The sequence below is a fragment of the Pinus tabuliformis genome, chromosome 2_2 (genome assembly GCF_031772625.1).
Source record: "Pinus tabuliformis cultivar Carrire ecotype Pingquan chromosome 2_2, CPIR1, whole genome shotgun sequence".
Taxonomy (NCBI): domain Eukaryota; kingdom Viridiplantae; phylum Streptophyta; class Pinopsida; order Pinales; family Pinaceae; genus Pinus; species Pinus tabuliformis.
This window is the reverse complement of record NC_142300.1, coordinates 1,142,032,485-1,142,052,511: the sequence shown is the minus strand read 5'-3', so window position 1 is coordinate 1,142,052,511 and position 20,027 is coordinate 1,142,032,485.

Sequence of the window (20,027 nt, the reverse complement as noted above, 5' to 3'; positions counted from 1 at the left end):
TATAACTATACTCAGTCATGTTTCCTTTCATTCAGTTATGATTAGAGATAGATTTAGTTTCCTTTCCTATTTGTAGTTATTTTATGCAGATTTTCAATAAGAAAGTAATTAGCCCAACTTTTTCCTTGCCATTCCCTTCATTTTCTCACAAAGATTCTTAGAACATATCAAAGTTTTTATATCATTGGATCATCCACACTTGTGATTCGCTTGATTATCTTGCTTTTGTAAAACTTCACCATATTATTTGAAATGCTTTTGTTATAAAATCATATATGGTGAAGTTCCAAATAATTGCTATGGTCTGACAATTTTTTAGAAAACCAAATTTTCAATTTACAAATATTTCTAAAGGTTCACTTTCACCACTCTTGTCCCTCAATAAAAATATGAAGCAGATGAAAATTGAAATCTCATTACTTAGAATTTTACTTTAGATTCAATAAGTTGATGATTTTGAACATATGCAAATTTTGAGAAACGCATGGGAGAACTTGAAGATTCATGAGGTAAATTTACAGTCAAAATTATTCTGGGTATGCATTGACATGTTCATCTTCATATGTTGTCAAATTATCTTTTTTATTAGTTTATTTCTTATTTCTATCTTTTTCTTTTGCAAATCTCCATTATCTTGACTTGGAGACTTGCTTTTTACTTAGATTTACAATAAAGCAAGCAGTCTACCCTTTCTAGACCATTGACATGTTCAAGGAAGCTTTTATTTTCGTCAAGATTTTGGTATTTTATATTGTTTCTTCTCTTCTTATTTCATTGTTTCAAAAATAAACAAGATGAGCCAATAATCATTAATGTAGCTGAAATAAAATGTTAGACTCTTTATTGTCCATATTTTCTACAAGGAAAGGAAATTCCAAAACTCTTGCAGCAAATGATCTTATCCATGATTTTATCTCCGCCCCTTCCAAATCTCATATTTTCTAGGTTGAGTTTAACCATTGCACTTTAGTCATTCATCTTACATCCACTTTAGTCACATTCCTTTCTACCAAAATGACTTAGAGCCTCTAATTGGTAAATATTGGAGTTCTGATCCTTTGTTATTCATTTTTCCAAGATTTCCATTTCTCTCTGTTCTTAGCCTTTTAATTTATCAAAATAGTGAGATATAAAATTATATAATATTTTTGGCCTCTCGTAAATCCATCCATTACTATATAGTTCGACTTATCAGGTTATCATGATGTTTGAGAGCTTGGTTGTATTTATAATTACAATGTAGAGTCCAAAAACTGCTTTACCTTGACACACTTTTTTCCCATATTACTTCCTTTTTAAAATCGCTATCATCCAAAAAAATGCAATAAATATAAGGTTTTGTTAAGGTAAGCGCTCATATGTACTCTTTTTCATATTTTTTCAATATGCCTTATTGTTTTATTAAAGTTTACATGCAGCTACAAAATTGACCTGATTTTGCAACTAATCCACAAATTTGTAGCTACTTCCATTGTTCACAGGGTTCGAGTGCACCAACTCAGAAAAGGATAGATAGGGAATGATCCTCTAATGGATATCTTCTTGTTTTCTTGAGCTAATCGTTCAAGATGTCCGCACTACGACACGATCAACCATGACAATCAACCGCAAGATAATGTGCTGGAACAAAGTTTGAGCTTCAAGAGATATTATTGATTTGCTTTTTCAATAGAAAATTGACGAATAAGCGATATGATTTGGTTTGATAAGGATTGTAGTGAAGATCCGTAGGCTTGAATTTCTCATTTTTTTAATTAAAAACTCTATAATAACAATGGCCACTCTATGTTAAAGGGGTGTCACCATATGTAATTTTAAAGCATCCTATAGAAACTATTTTCTGATTAATGCAAAGATCTTGGTTTGTACATTTTATTTGATGTTGATTAAATTGCTTATTGTAGATCAGGTCTTTGATTCACTGCAATTAGATTTTCTTTTATTTCATAGATTTAATTTGTGGATGCTCTGTTTTTATGTTTTTAAGAGGCAGTTCAATGGAGTTCGCGACTAGATTGATCTCCGCATCAGTAATCTTGTTTTCTTTATACCTAGCATAAATCATTCATTTCGATTGCGTTCATAGTTTAGTTATTTCATAGCTTAGTAATCTTGTTTCTCCTTTACTTTTACATTGAATCAAGTTGCAGTAGATAATAGTGACAACCTTTCTCAGTATCTGAATTCAAGCATATTTCATTTTCCAATTTGCTAAAATAGGATCTCCTTCATATCATTCAATGCTCTCATAATTAGCTTTGTTTAGCTGCAATATAAAAATCCAAAAACAATTGAAAAGTAGATTAACTTAGTATATTCATTGAGAAGAGTTAAGACCATTATTCAACCATCCTACAAAGCTCAATTCATCTACAATTAACTCTAGAGATATCATTTCGTATAGTAAATTAAAAAATATAAAAAATAACACTCTAATATAGATAGTAACATCATCTCCATATTAATTTTAGAATTTGACATTAATTTAGATAACAATAAAATAATCACCTAAACGACATTAGTAACTTCTAACACAAACAGTGCACTTGTACTTCATCAGTTTGCCTGCCTTGATCAATAATTTATGCTTACAATTTAAGAATATTAGATTGACTAAATGTTTTGGTGCCATTGCTGGCAAAGTGCAAATAGAAGTTTAAAAAGAATCATCAATTAAAAACATGATATGCACAAGGAGAGAGACTCTAGAGGTAGATTTGTAGGATTAGGAAGAATTTTAATTCCCACAAATCTGTTCACTCCACCACAACTTCGAAGTTCCACACCACGTACTCAAACATGAACTCCATTTGTAGGTCATCAAAGACTTCCTGAAGTCTTAAGATTATAAATCCAATCTAGAACTTCACCTATTTCATGTGCTGAAGCCATAATCGAAGAAGATCCTACATCCCCAACTATAGGAGTAGTTTTTCTATCTTCTACTAGTGAACAAATTCTAGAAGAAGAATTAGAAATTCCTAGTGAAGAACAGGAACAGGAAACTCATTTTCACTATCCATTGATAGAGGAACCAAAAGAATTAGAAGAACCTTACATTAGTTCTAAAGAATCTATCATGGATGAAGAATGAGAAGGGGAGGTACACAATGTCAATGGTGAGAAAAATAGGATTGGACGAGGTAGAGGTAGAGGAGGAGGTGGAGATATTGGCAAGGGAGGTGGTAGAGGTAGAGGAAATAAATATCCTTTTGGATTCGTTATTTTTTATGAAGATACAACCCTCACAATGAAAAATATTTCACCTTCTATTCTTCCTAATTTCCATGGAAAAAGGCGTGAAGACCCAGAGACATTTCTCTTTGAATTTGAAGTATTACGCAAATCATATGATTATCTACATGATGCTAAAAAATTTAAATTGTTCCTTAATACCTTAAAGGATTTGTCATTAAAATGGTTCATGTGTTTAGGAACAAATTCTATAAGGACATGGGCACAAATGAAAGAAGCTTTCTTAGAGAACTATAGAGATTATTGTATGCCTCAAAACATTAAAGACGAAGTCTTCAAAATGACACAAAAAGAAGATGAGAATCTTGAATATTTAGTCGAGAGATTTGTATATAATATTAAAAGGGAAAAAATGGATAGTTTGGATGAGGAAACTTGAAAGCCCTCCTACTAAAAGCTATTAGGGATGAGTGGATTGATCTCCTTAACTTAACAAGAAAAGGAGATATTTATCAACTACCATTATAGATATATGTGATTTATGTGTACATATTTCAAGTGGTAAAGCACGAGTTGGAAAAAGTCCTAGGGACCCTCTCTTATCAAGATCAATAAATCTGCAACTAGGACAGTCAGTAGGGCAGAATTAGGAAGTTTGTTTGATACTTTTCAGACAGATATTTTAGGGAGTCTAAGTGAACAAATTGACACCCTTAAACTACAAAACAAGCAAAAGTTCAAAAATGTTGCACGATCCATTTTATGTCCTAGGGGTAGAAAGAAACATGCTCTAAGAGAATGTTCTTTAGACTTAAAAACCATAGAAACTTGTGCCATATGTGCAGATAACCATGATACTAAGGAATGTACTTATTTACCAAGACTCAAGGCTTTATTTACTGATGAAGGGATACGAGAACAGGTAGAACTTCTTTATTTTATTGCCAAAATACTATGGAAAAACTCTCAAGAAAATCAACCACAAGGCTTTAGATCACAACAATTTGCTCAGTCTTCACAAAATAATTGGAATCCATCTTGGCAGCCTCGGGCTCAGCCACAATCACAATCTTGGAATTAAGGATGGAAAATCCTTATGAGGCCTTTGCTCAATATCAACAATATTCATCGTCCTATCCTAATTTTCCACCACAATTCTTACCCAAAACTAATCAAATTCCTCAAGCTAATCAATTACCTCAAGTCCAAATTTAAAATCAAAATCCACAGCTCTCCCTACCATTTGCACAAAAATCAAATCAATTACCCACTCAACCACTTCTGAATCACAATAATAAAATGTCACAACAACCTATTTACAATATGGAAGGCAAAAATCCTCAAACCTATGTAATAACTCCACTAGATCTAAATAATGTTCAATTAAGGTCTAGAAGAGTATTGCAAGAAAACCCCCTACTATTATTCAGGAAGCAAAGACAAATATTCAAAAAGTGAAAAATGAATCTGAAGAAGGAGAAACCTCTCTTCCTGAGAAAGAAAATAATTAAACAGAAAATGTTCCAATAAATACTCCTATTATAGAACAACCCTTTGTATCCATTAGACCGCCTTTTCCTAAATGGTTGAAAATTGATGAAGTGTTCGAAATAATACTGATAGGTGGGTGAATCAGTATTATCAAATCAATAATTTTATTTCCTAAACATATTTATATATGCTAGTTTAGTGAAGTGATCTAGTGTGTACATGCAACTGTGATTAGATAAACCAACGTATATCCAGAAAACTTGTGATTTAGACAATTTATCATGTGTTGATCTTAAACCAGTGCATCAGTAACATATTAGACAGTGAATTGAAACATAATAAAGAATCACACATAAGAAACACACATGAACACAAATATTTAAGGTGGAAACCCAATGTGGGTGAAAACCACCTGCTGTTGTCATCTCTATCTTATTTTAATAATAAGAAAATATGTTTACAATCTTGTACTGGTGCAGACTAATACTAGTACGCAGGAACCCACCTATAGAAGGCTACAACCTTCTCTCATTTTCCAGCTTCTACTGGAAGGGAGCTGCAACCCCTTAGCTCTTGTACTAGCCAATTTATTTACTAGTACATAGGTTCCAACCTACAGAAGGCTACGACCTTCTTTCTTCCTCCAGGGATCACGTTTCATGGACTTTCAGACTGGATACTCCTGGAACACAACAACATAATATGAAGGCCATGTTTCATCGAATTTTCTCTTTTTTTTGTTAAAGAAAGTATGGATCCTTCTATATCATTGAATCAAAAAATAGTGTACAATATATACAACCTTCCACTCAGAATCAAAGAGACAGAAAAGAAATTAAAGCATAAGCCTCCAAGGCGTACCCCGTACAACTTTACGTATAAAAATTCGAGCCTAAGAAATGATTGACTCTAGACTGATTCTTGGAAAGCATGCTAACTTTTGCTTATCCTCCCTCCAAAATACCTCAACCCAAAGATCCGACCCATCACAACAAGAAGAACAACGGTAGCGGAGAAAGACATAAAGCAAAAGAGCTCGAAAATTAACTGTCCATCCCAACCAAGATGCACTTTGCCAAACAACCGTTGAAACACTGTGCCCGAATCCAATGGATGAGATGGATATCGTGAAGGACAAGAAGGAGGAATGTTAATCTGCGATGGAGGGTGGGTTTCAGAACCCACACCCTTCCACATGTCGTGGGAAGAATGGGATCGCTGCGGGAACGCCAAAACCATTGCCACTATGAGGGCAACGCGATCAGTTGGAAACCACTTGGTAGGTGGTTTTGCACTCTGAACTCTGTAGACTGAAACCACCAGCTGTCGAAAGACCTAGATCCTCTTGAAAATGCAAAACTACCTCACCATGGTTTGGGATAAAGTAAGGCTGAGAGTGTTCCATCGAGGAAAGACTAAGGGAATCATCTGAGATTTGCATCACGCTTATACCTTGAGCCTGGGCAACTAGACAAGGTTCTATTTTCTTCAGCAAAATTTGTGTAAAATGTAGGCTCAACCAGGGGAAAATCCAATCGAGCTATCCCCTATGGTATTGAGTTTAAACACCTCTCTATCCTCTTCTGCCTGTTCGCAGCATAGAGCTCTCAGTCTACTTGGACTCAACTCCTACCACTTCGTCGACACATTATTCTTTGTGCAGCTGACCCCCTGGTTGGCCAAAAGATCCACCAGCTTATTTTATTTTCTGCGAACGTGATGGAAACTGATAGTGTGCAGGCCCTGAAGATGGCTTTGAATTCTTTGGAAGACCTGAATTAGTTTCCAATGCTTAGAGACCTTATCCGGCGCAGTTCCATTATGAATTTTTTTCACTGAGTTGATAATTAACTCTGAATCTGCCTCTATCATGACATTTAGATAGTTTTCTTACTTCAACAAATCTAGGCATTGTTCCATAGCCATTAGCTTAGCCATGTTACTGGTGGCTGTACCTAGTTGGTAATGAAAGATGCTAACGATACTTCCCTCTGTATTTCTGAGGACACCTCCATACCCCATTGTTCCTGAGTTTCCTTTTGAAGCCCCATCAATGTTGTATTTTAAATAGCCTTCTGGAGGAGGATGCCAAAATTCCTTCTCCATATCCGACGAAATGATCTTCCTGTCAATGCCTAGTAGGTTGAGCCCCTGCATCCCCAGCTGCCTAAGACTTTTTAGATCTGCATCTAAGGGGGGATATTTGGGGAAGTTTTGAACAATGGTTCTCACAGTATCCTTGAGCTATTTGAGGATTAACTCCAGCAGGTGTTGCGGGGACTCTTTTCCTCCCATAAAAATTGTTTTGTTCCTCTCCTTCCACACGTTCCATATGATGAATCTAGGAGTAAGAGCCCATGTTGAGTTAAGAATTTCATTTTTCGAAAAGTTTTTCCTCTAGTTGATGAGTGTATTAATGATGCTCCCTCTGTCCCTATCAGATTGTTGAAGGATTGAAGAAAATAAGTCCCATAACCAGGATGTGAAAATGCAGTTGTTGAGTAAATGTTCCAAGGTTTCTTCTTGATCTTCACAGAGGAGGCATCTTGAAGGCCCCTAAACACCTCTCTTCCTTAAATTATCCCAAGTCAGAATTTTGTTGTGATAAAAAACCCACATGAAGAGCTTGATTTTCATCCACCCTGGATGCTTCCAAAGGTTTTGCCCCATCTCAGTTGGTCTTGACCCTTTGCCACTAAGATCTTCCTTTGTTCTACTATTTTCCTGAGCTTTTCTGCATTATTTTTTAAGAGATTGTTATTTCTACAATCTATGTTTCTCCAGATTCTCCACTTTTCCGTAAGATGAGAATGAATCCAGAAATATTTAGCTTTTATTAAACCTTGGGAGTCTGAATCCTTTTTAAGATCAATGAATTCTTCTTTTATCAGAATTTCTTCTTGCTACCACTTATCTTCCCAGAAAAGAGCAAGATTTCCATCTCTGGTTTCCCAGAAGCTATTCTCTTGTACTAGTCTTCTATAATCCCAGGCTTTGTTCCAAATACAAGAACCCTTTATATTTCCTGACATTCTTATAAGATCATTGTTCTGCCAAGAACTAGCATATTTTTCTTTCCAGATATTTTCCCATTGAGTTTCAGGTTGCTGGACCCAACGCCACCAAAGTTTTGCCCCTAGAGCCTTACTAAGAATTTCCTGATCATTCAAACCTAGCTCTCCATGATTTTTGGGCCTACAGATTTTATCCCAAGACACCAAGGCTCATCTCCTCTTAGTCTCCTCCCTACCCCAAAGGAAGTTTCTTTGAATATCTCTAAATTGTTGAAGGACCCATTTTGGAGCTGGGAGGGCTGATAACATGAAAATAGGGATAGCTCGAAGCACTGCTTTCGTAAGAACTAACCTGGCAGCAAGGTTTAAAGATCTGACGGTCCACTTACTAACTTTGTCCTGCAACTTGTTGGTCAAAGGTTCCCATATACGTTTGAGCATTGGTTTTGTAGTTAGAGGGACTCCTAAATATTTTGAAGGAAGGGAGTCCCTATGGAAGCCAAGAATTCGAGAGATGTTTCTCTGAATAGCAATATTGGTATTGAAGAAAACGATTTTTGATTTGGAGAGATTAACTTCCATACCTGAAGCCAAGGCAAAAAGATTCAGGATTTTTTTGTAGTTTGTAGATTCTTGGACTACGGGGAGTCCCTGAAGCATGGTATCATTTACAAATTGTTGGTGAGTTAGAGCCTGCACATTATTAGTAAGTTGTAAACCTTTAATCTTTCTTGAAGATTCCGCCTACTTTATAGCTCTCCCCATTCCTTCCATCATGACAATAAAAAGGAAGGGGGAGAGTGAGTCCCCCTGTCTGAGGCCTCTTGAGGGACTAAAAATATTTGAGGGGGAGCCATTGAACAATATAGAAAAACTGGAGGAGGTCACTAGTGCCATTACCCATATAACCCAGATATGATCAAATCCAAATGTAATCAACATTTTCTTAAGGTAGACCCAGTTTACCTTGTCATAAGCTTTGGCAATATCTAATTGCATGATCATACCTGCCTGCTTCTTGCTAGTTAAAGATTGCACCACTTCTTGTGCTTGAATGATGTTATCCAGAATTTTTCTGCCTTCCACATAACCTAATTACTCCCCAGAAACCAAGACCGGAAGCAAAAGTTTGAGTCTGTTGGCCACAACCTTCGATATAATATTGTAGATTACGTTGCATAGGGCTATGGGTCTATATTTATCCAGTGCGTAAGCAATCTCCTGTTTTGGGATTAGGGCAATGAAGGAAGTGTTGAGGGCTTTCATAATGGTTTTGTTTGACCTGGAATCATCCACAACATTCAATATGTCCTACTTAACAATATTCCAGCAAGTTTTGAAAAAGTCCACATTGAAACTGTCTGGGCCCGGTGCTTTGCCATTCTGCATGTCTTTGAGGACATCACTTAGCTCCCCTTCTATTACTGGTCTATTAAGGTTGAAGTTGTCCTCTCTAGATACTCGTTTCGGTACATTACTAGTAATTTCCCTAATGGCTTGCTCTCTATCTGAAATGTTCTGTTGTGTTATACCTTGGAAGTGGTGGACTAACACAACTTCTATATCTTTGTGGGAGATCTGAAGTTCCCCTGCTTCATTCTTGATCGAAGAGATGTTGTTGTGAACTCTATTGGCCATGGTGGTTCTATGGAAGAACTTAGTGTTGCACTCTCCTTCTTTTAGCCATTGAACTTTGGAATTTTGTCTCCAAAATATTTCCTCTTGTCTACATAGATTTTCCCGTTCTTGATCATGTTTATCTGCTTGTTCACTGATATCTTTATCAAAGCCTTCCTTGATTAGAGCTTGGTTGGTAACCTACATTTTGTTTTCAACTACTCTCTTTTCTTCAAAAATATTACCAAAATCCTTCTTATTCCATTCCTTAAGCTGGAATTTTATGTGTTTTAGTCTTTTGTGAAGAAGATTCATTCTGGTCCCCTAAATTTGCAATTCCTCTGACCACCATTTCTCAATGTTGCTAGTGAAATCTGGGTGTGACAGCTAGATATTTTCAAATATGACAGTTTGTTACTAGGAGTACCTATACCCTTGATTTTCAATTGGATTGGCCAATGGTCTGAGCCTCCAAAGGGAAGAACTCTCGATGTTACCTCTTTACCATTTAGCATAAGATTCTCAAAGATGAAGAATCTATCCAGCTTTGAGGCAACAAGCTCATCTCCTCCTCTCCTGTTATTCCAAGTAAAGAGGCCATTATTCCAATTAGTGTTAACAATATTTATGTTGTCATAAAAGGTTTGGAAAGCCATGGAATCTTTACTTAGAGATATATTTCCCCCTTTCTTCTCTAAAAGGGATTTAATCATGTTAAAATCCCCTCCCATGATCTAGGGTATATCTGCATGTCTGTTCCTGAGATCCACTAGGGTATCTAGAAACTAAGTTTATCATCTATTCTCTAAGGACCATAAACATTTGTGACTAGAAAGGTGTCCCTTTCTCCTACCAGTTGAATGAAAATCGATAAGTAATTTCTAGAAGCCTCAGCATCCAGAATGCCAATTTTGTGGGGGTTCCATAGAGTGAGTATTCCCCTTGTTGTATTCTTTTCTTTTACTTCTAGAAACTCATAGGTGCTGAGCCATTTACTGTGGATTTGTCTTACCCTTTGAATTGAACATTTAGTTTCTTGGATGAACATTATATCCATCTTTTCTTGTTTCATTCTGTTACTAAGCATTCTTTGCTTTCTCTTACTCCCTAGACCTCTAATATTCTAGGATGTCAACTTCATTATAAAAGATTTATAAAGGAGTAGCTAGCTAGATCTTTCATCTTACCTGAATCAATCATTAGCTTTCCACACTCCATTAAGAGTTCATTCTGCTTTTTCCTACCTCTTTTCTTACCTGGGTTTCTATTAACTAGTCCCAGTGTAGTTTTGATCATTTTCACCCCTCTGTTGTCTTGCTTGTCTATGTTGTTCCCTTGCTCTGGATTCCCAGTTTGCGTTCTCCATAGAAACAGTGGTTGAATTCTATTGAGTTCCTCATGAGGTAGCGAATCCACTCCTCCCATAATAACCTGCCTCAAGAAACTTTCAAGGTCTAGGTTTTCTTTGTCCAGAATTTCTAGTAGTTCATAGTCCTCTGAGTCTGTATCATTCTGGGTCATTTCCTGATCCATTTCCTGTTCAGCATCACTCATAGTGGCTTCTTTCCAGTACTCATGATTTTTTGTTTGTTCTAGGTTTTTTCCTTTCTCCTTTTCTACAAAACTTCCTTCCATTGTTTGATCTTCTTTGGTAATCTCTTCCTCTTCCTGAAGCACCTGAACACTGTTCTGCTTGAGCTGTTGTCCTTCGCGCTGCTGATTTTTCGGTCCTCTTTTACTTCCTTTACTTCGGTTAACCACTTTCTGAAAGATATCTGATTCTTTCATTGTGTTGCTTCTGCTTTTGTTTATTTCTTTGTTGAGTGGACAGTCTCTGAAAGAATGTCCATGTTCATGGTATTTGCGACATCTGAATGGAATGTGCTCATAATCTACTGTTTGCATCCATTCTTCATCAAAAACTTCCAAGATTATCTCCTCCGGTAGAGCTCTTGATAGATCCATTTCCACACATATTCTAGCAAAGGAAGTATATTTTCCCCTTCTAGTGGCTTCAGAGGCTTTAACATAGTGACCTAATTTATTACTTGTGGCTGCTAACGATTTATTTTGCCAGTAATCAATAGGTAGAGACTAGAGCCTTACCCAGACCAGAACTGAAGTGAAAGTTTCCTTTTCTGGAACAAAGTTCGTTATCCATGGTCTCATGTAGAGCTTTGCAGCAGCATAAAAGTAAGGCCCTCCTTCAAATATTCTGTCCTTGTCCTCAATATTTGTGAACACCACCATAAAGAAACCCTTAGACCCTAGATGAAGATCTATGCTTCCTTTTGGTTTTCAGAGATATTTAATCCACAACTGTAAAGATTTTTTAGTGGGCCATCGTCCCATGAACTTATAGATGATGGCATATGTCCCCATGTGCTCCCTAAATGCTTGCAGCTCTGGATTATTTAAAATAACCCTGGGAGTTATGTCTGTTTTGGGTTTGTAGGGTCCCTTGCTTTTCTTGTCCTTAGTTTCCTGTTTTTTGTCTTCTACCTCCTTGCCTTTTGTGCCATATTGATCCTTTTCTATGTGTTCTTCTGTTCCCTCTTCCGTGATTCTTTTTCCTTCCACCTCTGTTTCACTAGCATTTTCTAAAGGCTTCTTGCCCCTGCTGGCCATGGCCTCCTTGTAGGAGGGAGTGGAGCCCCCTCCTCTACCACCCTTCATAGCGATTGTTGACTACCCCTGTGTGTGCTGAACTCTGTTTGCTCTTCCCTGTTCGCGCTCCTCCTTGTTCACGCTCCCCCGTGTCTATTGCAATTGTATAACTACTCAACCGAAGTCACCATGGTAATATCATAACCTTCGGAACTTCTAATTTTTTGTTATCCTCAGGAATTCATTTTTCATCCAATTTTCATACTGGACCCATCAAAAACTTTTAAACTTAAACTACATCAACTAACATTCAGTTAATATGGAAAATCACATCGCTAACACCAGAACATTGTGTTGAACCCAAAAACCTACATCATCATTCAGAACCAGTTGTAACCTAAAAAACCATGCATCAAACTATATATGCTACTTCGTTGAACCCAAACTACGTGTATACGCTGCTTCCATTAATCAAACCTGTGTATACCTTCAAAACTACTCCAAACATAAACTTTTGAATCAAGTTTGTACCAACCGGTAATATATTGAACATCTACTGTCAACTTACAAAGCTTTACACAGGTAGAAACAGAGATCACTTCTACAATCAATCTATCAAATATCAAACTCCTTATTCGTTCAATTTTACATTCAGATCTAAGAAGACTTCATTGATAGACAGCAGTAAAACAAAAACACTAATTTGATAGATCAGTCATCCTTGAACATCAAGCTTTTCTTTTGCATACGGTACTTGGAAGATCTGAACAAGTGTGTATACACACCTTCACCAAAGCGAACCAGTGTATAGATCTGCAAATACTTACTTAATAACTTCACTGCACTTCTAGACTTTAGACAAACCCAGATCATGATATTTAAAGAATAAAAAAGGAATACATAATGAGATCTATCCCAATATCAGATCATTCAATAATAAGTCATTTCAAGTCTCATGATCCTGATCCAATATTGAATTCAAGGTTCATAAAGTATTTCAGATCAAATCACAATCATAGCCCCTACAACATAAAATATACTTCAGATAGAGGTATTCCTTAGAAACCCACACACTTGCACATAAAACTTCCTAAGATATTCATTACATGAGTACTTAGCCCTTGATCTTCTCCTCCTTATATACTTAGATCCTTTGTTAATACCTTGGACCAAAACCACTTAGGACTAATACCTTGGACCAAATACCTAGGGTCAATACCACAAATCAAATACCTCGGACCAAGACCTTGGTTTTCCAACATGTACGCGCTTTTCTTCTTGTGGGAGTGTGTGTATAAGTATACACTCTTTTTGTTCTGTGGACTAGTGTGTATACGTTGTTTTGACTAAGTGGACTAGCGTATACTTCTTTAATTGTTTTTTATTAGCCTTTTCCTTTACCTTCTTTATTCTAATAAGTAGACCTTAGTTCCATCTTCCTGTTGTTCTGTACCACTGCCCTGCTACCTCTGAATATACCCATTGTACTATGAGTTTCCTTTTACCAAAATTGAATTGACCTGTGAGTGAGTTGACATCAAGGACAACACTTGTATCATAATGCCAACATGAAGGAGTAGAAAAAAAATAACATTGCCTAATTATCATATGATGGATGAATTAAGAAATGTTTGTATAAAAATTCCTCTATTACAAGCCATAAAAGAAATATCAATCTTTGTAAAAACAATGAAGGAATTAAGTACTCAAAGATCGAGAAGAAAAATAAAATACATAAAAAGATTTCAATTAGCTGGGAAAATTGCGGACATCATGATGGGGAAAACAACAATACAAAAATATCTAGATCCAGGGAGCCCCATTGTGAAAATTCACATCAATGGAATTGAAATACCAAACGCACTAATTGATCCAGGAGCATCCATAAACATAATGAGGAAACAAGTTATGGATTCACTTATGCTTCCTAACCTTCAATACAAACCAACACTGTTACAATTAGCAGATAGGTCTGTAATTAAGCCTGATGGTGTGTTAGAAGATGTTTGTGTATCCTTAGATTCTTGGGAATATCTTGTTGATTTCATGGCCTTAACACCCAAGAATAATCTACGAGGACATCCATTAATGCTAGGAAGACCTTGGTTAGCTACAGCTAATGCTTTCATCAGTTGTAGATTAGGTGACATGTTTATCTCAGATGGAAATTCTGCAAAGAAATTTACATTATATCCACCTGCAAAAACAACAATAGAAATAGAGAATGGGGAATGGATAAATGATGATGATGATATAAAACTTGTTTTCACTACTGAACAAGTAAGAGAGGAGGACCAAATTTTAAATCTAATGGAAAATAATGAATCCTCCTCACATTATGACCATAATCGAAACAAATATCTCTCATCTAAAAAAGTATCTTTACTCTATATGGAAAAAAATGGGAATTCTTCAATAGAAATTTTCCAAATAAAAATTTGAACATTAATAAAAACCTAGAAGAATTACAAAAGAATGAACTGGTAGAGATTTTATAAAATCATTCTTCTTCTTATGCATGGGAATACATGGATATGAGAGTATTTAATCCTAAAACTTGCATGCATCATATTTACATTGAACAAAGTGCAAGACTAGGTAGACAACCACAATGAAGAATGAACCCAAATCTGAAAGAAATTGTTAAGGAGGAATTACAAAAACTACTAAATGTAAAATTCATCTATCCAATATCAGATAGTTAGTGGGTTTCACCCCTAGTAATCGTTCATAATAAAAATGGGAAATGGAGAGTATGTATTGATTACAGGGAATTGAATAAAGCAGCATTAAAATACCACTTTCCACTCCCTTTCATAGATCATGTCTTGGACACATTAGCAAGGAAAAATTATTTTTCATTTTTGGATTGTTTTAGTGCATATAATCAAACTCAGGTAGCACCTGAGGATCAAGATAAAACCACATTTACCTGTCCATGGGGAACTTATTATTACTGAGTACTTCCATTTGGATTATGCAATGCTCCAGAAACATTCCAAAGAGAAGTTCTCAGAATTTTCTATGATCTTATTCATGATTGTGTGGAAGTGCATATGGATGATTTCACAGTTTATGGAGACTGTTTTAAAGAAGCGCTTGAAAATTTAGAAAAAAATCTAATAAGATGTAATGAAGCAAATATTTCATTAAGTAATGATAAGTGTTTTATGATGTTTAATGAAAGAATTGTTTTAGGTCAACATATTTCAGGAGATGGAATTAAGGTAGACTCATCTAAAGTAGAGGACATTTATAAATTATCAGTGCCAAACTGTCAACGACATGTTAGGAGTTTTCTTGGTTTTACTAGATATTTTAGAAGATTTATAGAAAGCTTCACAAAAATTGAATCTCCACTTCAAACTACTTACCAAAGACTGTGAATTTAGTTGGAATCCTGATTGTCAAGTTGCCTTTGAAACTTTGAAAAAAGAAAATATCTGATACACCTATCTTAAAAGGACCTAATTGGAAATTTCCTTTCCATGTATAAACTGATGCTTCAGATACAACCTTAGGAGCTATGTTAGGACAAAAAGACCTTAATCCTCATGCAATCTATTACAACAATAAAAATTTAACTCTAATAGAGCTAAATTATATTGTAACTAAGAAGGAGTTTTTAGTTGTAGTTAATGCCATTAACAAATTCAGAAATTATGTAACTGGCTATGAAACTTTCATTCGCATAGACCATTCTTCCTTTTGATATCTAATGAATAAACCAGTCACTAATGGAAGAATAACTAGATAGCTCTTACTGTTACAAGAATTCAACATCACCATTCTAGATAGACCCAGAAAACAAAATACAATTGGTGATGTAGTGCCCCACTCTAGTCGACTGACAGTGATATGACACTAACATTTATTTATCCCTAAGTCCCACACTTTATTCTTTCAATACCTTAGGTTGAGAATCCAGACACATGAATCTATTATTAGTGGTTGTGATGTTTATGTATGTTATCCATTGGTGTTATGATGACTGTAGCATTAATGGTTATGCATGTTCTCTATTGGTATTATGATGATGGTAGCATTAATGGTTATGCGTGTTCTCTATTGATACTATGATGATTGTAGCATAAATGGTTATGTTTGGTATCTATTGAATTTATGATGATGATAGCAGTAAAGGATATGTATTCTCTCTATTGATATCATGATGATGATAGCTTTAATGGATAGGTATGTTTTCTATTGATGTTACGATGTTGATAGCTTTGATGGATATGTATGTTTCCATTGATGTTATGATGATGATAGCCATGATGGATGTGTCCCCTATGTTACCTACTTGCATTAGTTCTGGTTCACAATGAACAATGATGTGAATGACTAGCTGATGTTAATGATGCTATTATGACAATGACTAACACTGAGAAACCTTGTTACTGATGATTATTAAGTATGGCAGGAAACCACCAGAGGCACCCACATATGACGAGTTGAAGACACCTGGTTTGATGAAAATTTACATTGTTTTATCTTTGAACCTCCAAATCAATTTTGAAACTTGCTATATATGTTTATCTATATTCTGATGATATGTTAGTGGTTGTAGGCACATATTTGTTTCTTGGTTGAATGACTCACATATGGGTGATGGGGTTTTACAATTTTATGGAACTACATGGGAGTGGTGGGGCAGTGTCCTTGATCTCACCCACTAGTACTCCCACTGTGACTTGGGATGAAAAGGTTGAAACACCTTCGCCTTGAAGATCACGATGTCATGACGACAGGCCCCAAAGTTGGGTCGCTCATGAGAATTTTACTTGGAGGCATGCATCAAGGCAGATTCCTTGATCCCCAACACCATTAGTCTCATTATAGAAGGAAACATAAGAGACGATAGTGGTCTCTGTCGTTGCACCTATACTTTCCCCTTGTAGCCACTAAATGCTTGAAGGGAAAGTGGCGTGGCACCCTTGGAACTTCAAGGGAATTTCTTGAAGGGAATGACCAGCTTGGCACCCTCGGCATCACAAATAAACTATTAGGTGTTACACCCTTGGAACTTCAAGGGAAGTTCTTGAAGGGCACCACCAGACTTGGCACCCTTGGAATCATTAAAAATAAATAATTTAATAAATATAATCAAGATATGAAAACCAAGTAAATTCACATCAAGGGTGAATGATGTTAGAAACTGAGGTAATTAAAACAAGAATAAAACTTGGGTTAAGAGGATCATAGGAAGAAATAAAATATTTTACCTTAAAAACTCTACCTTTCCCATGTTGGAAAATATTAGGTAGATAATGTAGTTTAATTAGGTAAAGAGGGGAAAGAGGGACATAAATGTAAGGATATATATTAATCCTAAAATAGTTAAACCTAATTAAGAGAAGAGGATGGTGAATTAAAATAAGATTAATAAATTAAATTTTAGAGAGATTTAGAGAATCTCCAGGTGGCAAAAACCAACATAAGAATATCCATCTAATAGATAACTTGAGTTAAATTAGGGAGTAGATAGGGGATTAAACCATGACTTATCAATTGACTTTAGTAATGAACACAAATTAAGGAGTAAAAAGGGGGATGAAGAGACAACTAGGAGAATAAATAGGAATATTGTTGAGGTGAGGAAAAATATTAGTTTTAATTTTAAATTTAAGTAAATAATTTTGGAGACCCTTGATGAGAGAGTGACACCTGGGTGGGTGAATAATCAAACTATTGAATTATAAAAAATAATTAATTATGCATGAAATGCCAAGTGTCACCTATGAGGACTCCTATAAAAAAAGGGGTAGGTCATGGGAGAAGGGACTTTTCTTCACCCTATTGTTGGATGGATGAGACTATGTTAGAGTAGCGACTACGAGCTATAGTGAGCTTGGTGAGGTAGAGGACTTCAGAAATGGGACTCTTGAGCCAAGGAGTGCTCTCCTATACTAGCTAACAGATTCTTCTATTGTACAACACCATTGCATCTCGGGGGTCCACAAGGAAGGAGAGTACCCATAAAGTAGGTTGTGAGGTCAACTGGTGGGTTATTACATTCAGATTAAGCACATCGACATTCACACTTGGAATTCACTGACAACAAAGGAGGACAAACATCAGTAAGTCAAGTTTGAATCTCGTCTCTTGGTGAACGGTGCCTATGTTGTTATAATATTCTTTTGTATGATTTCATTATGGTTTTAGTTAATAACAAATAATTAGATGATATGTTCAATGAAGTGAAATTCAGGAATGTTTTATATAATGCTTTATAATGTCTGGGTTCCCAATGCTATATTTCTTATGGTTGTATTTTTAGCATTTAAAAATAAAATTAAAGAAAAATTAGGGTCGGACACTACACTTGGTATGAGAGTTATGTTGAACCCTTGAGACCTATGGGCATATGCATGCATGATTAGTTTTGTTAAATATCTACTACAGTCTTTGTTTGGATTACATAGAAAACCCACATAGCTAAAACTAAGTGCTTGCTTTAGAATGATTGCAAGTTTGGATAGAGTTGTACAAAACTCAAGCAGAAAATCAGAAAATTATTAAGGAGTAAAGTGATCCAAGGGAATGTGTCTCACTCGAAGTTAAAAAAAAAAAAATTAAAAATATTAGAATAAAAAAATTAAAATTAAAAATTAAGGAATACATAAAAATTGAGAACAAAGGTAAATTGAAACTGATAGATGACAAAACTGTTGGCAAATGTATCAAGAAACAATATAAAATATGAAGAAATATGTATTCATGATTTTAGTATTACTTCAATATTGCAAATTTACTATGTAAAGATTAGCATTATTTCCAACTTAACTTTTAAACTATGGAGCAATTTCTAGCTGAGCGTTGGGTTTATTGCTAAGACTAAGGATTTTCCCGATAGTTTGCCCCTTTAGAATGGTATGAGTTCAAAATGGAAAGTGAGCAGATCAAAGTTACTAGTGACTTTGGAAAAATAAATAGCCCTGAAACCCAACTTCTAATATCAACCAAGATGGCCATACCTTACATTGAAGAAAGATGGCATCGACTCGTTAATCATACATGACTCCATGCCAAAACCATGTCCACTATAGAGTAGAATCGGTTAGGCAAAAACACGTTGTGACAACATCTTGGCAAAATCTCAGAACTCCCGAATAGCTCCTGTTTTTTTTTTTTTTTTAGACTTGAAACCAGAGTTTGATTCGAAAAATATATTGGATCCAATATGATGATCCCTATTATTTATAGTGATACGCTTTCTTCTTTCCTTGTTGGAAGTTTAGTCCAATTTTTTTTGTCGAGCTTCTCTATCCGTCAAAATTCCTTTGGATCAATTCATTCATTAACCATCTATTTTGGCTAAATATTTTTGTTATTTGAGTTTTTTCTTATTTCCCGAATTTTTTCTAATTTCGAGTCGCACTATTCACTTTCCATCATGACCGAGTTTTTCACTTCAAGTTTGGTTATTTTAATACAATGTCATTTGAAGACCAAAACATTTTATGAATGTCCAGCTCTCAGTTCCCAAATATCATCATAAGGGTTTAATAAATGGATTTACATCTAAATAATTCATTTAGAACCCTAAAACAAACGAGAAAAGCAAAAGATAAAAAAAAAAAAAAGCATTAGAGACTTGTAAGAACAATTCTTTATATCTCTGAATTGACCTAGGGCTTTTATGTTTCGTATCACCCATCTTGTTTTGACGATAAACCTGAGATTTGTTTTCATGAAAATTATAAAAAAAAATTGTTGGAGCATCTGTATGAGACATTGAACCGTTCTTAACCATCGCGAGAGACAATTGAAATTATTGGAGAAATGACCGCTTCAAATTTCTTGGCTACTGCACCAAACCTCATTGTTAATAATAAAGCTCTTAGGAGTGGATAGCCTCGTACGTTGATTCTAAATTCATTACAAATTGTAGATGAACCAATGAAATAAAAATGAAATGCAAATTCTGGATCTATAACTTGAGTTGAGCTCCTTCTTACCCTAACCGATATCGTATGTAAGATATTGTCGATGCATTACCTTACCAAACTTTATTGTGTGTTATCTATGCATATTTATTTCTGAATATCTTCTCTTTATGCATATTTATTTATAAATATCTTCTCATAGTGCCATGCTCCT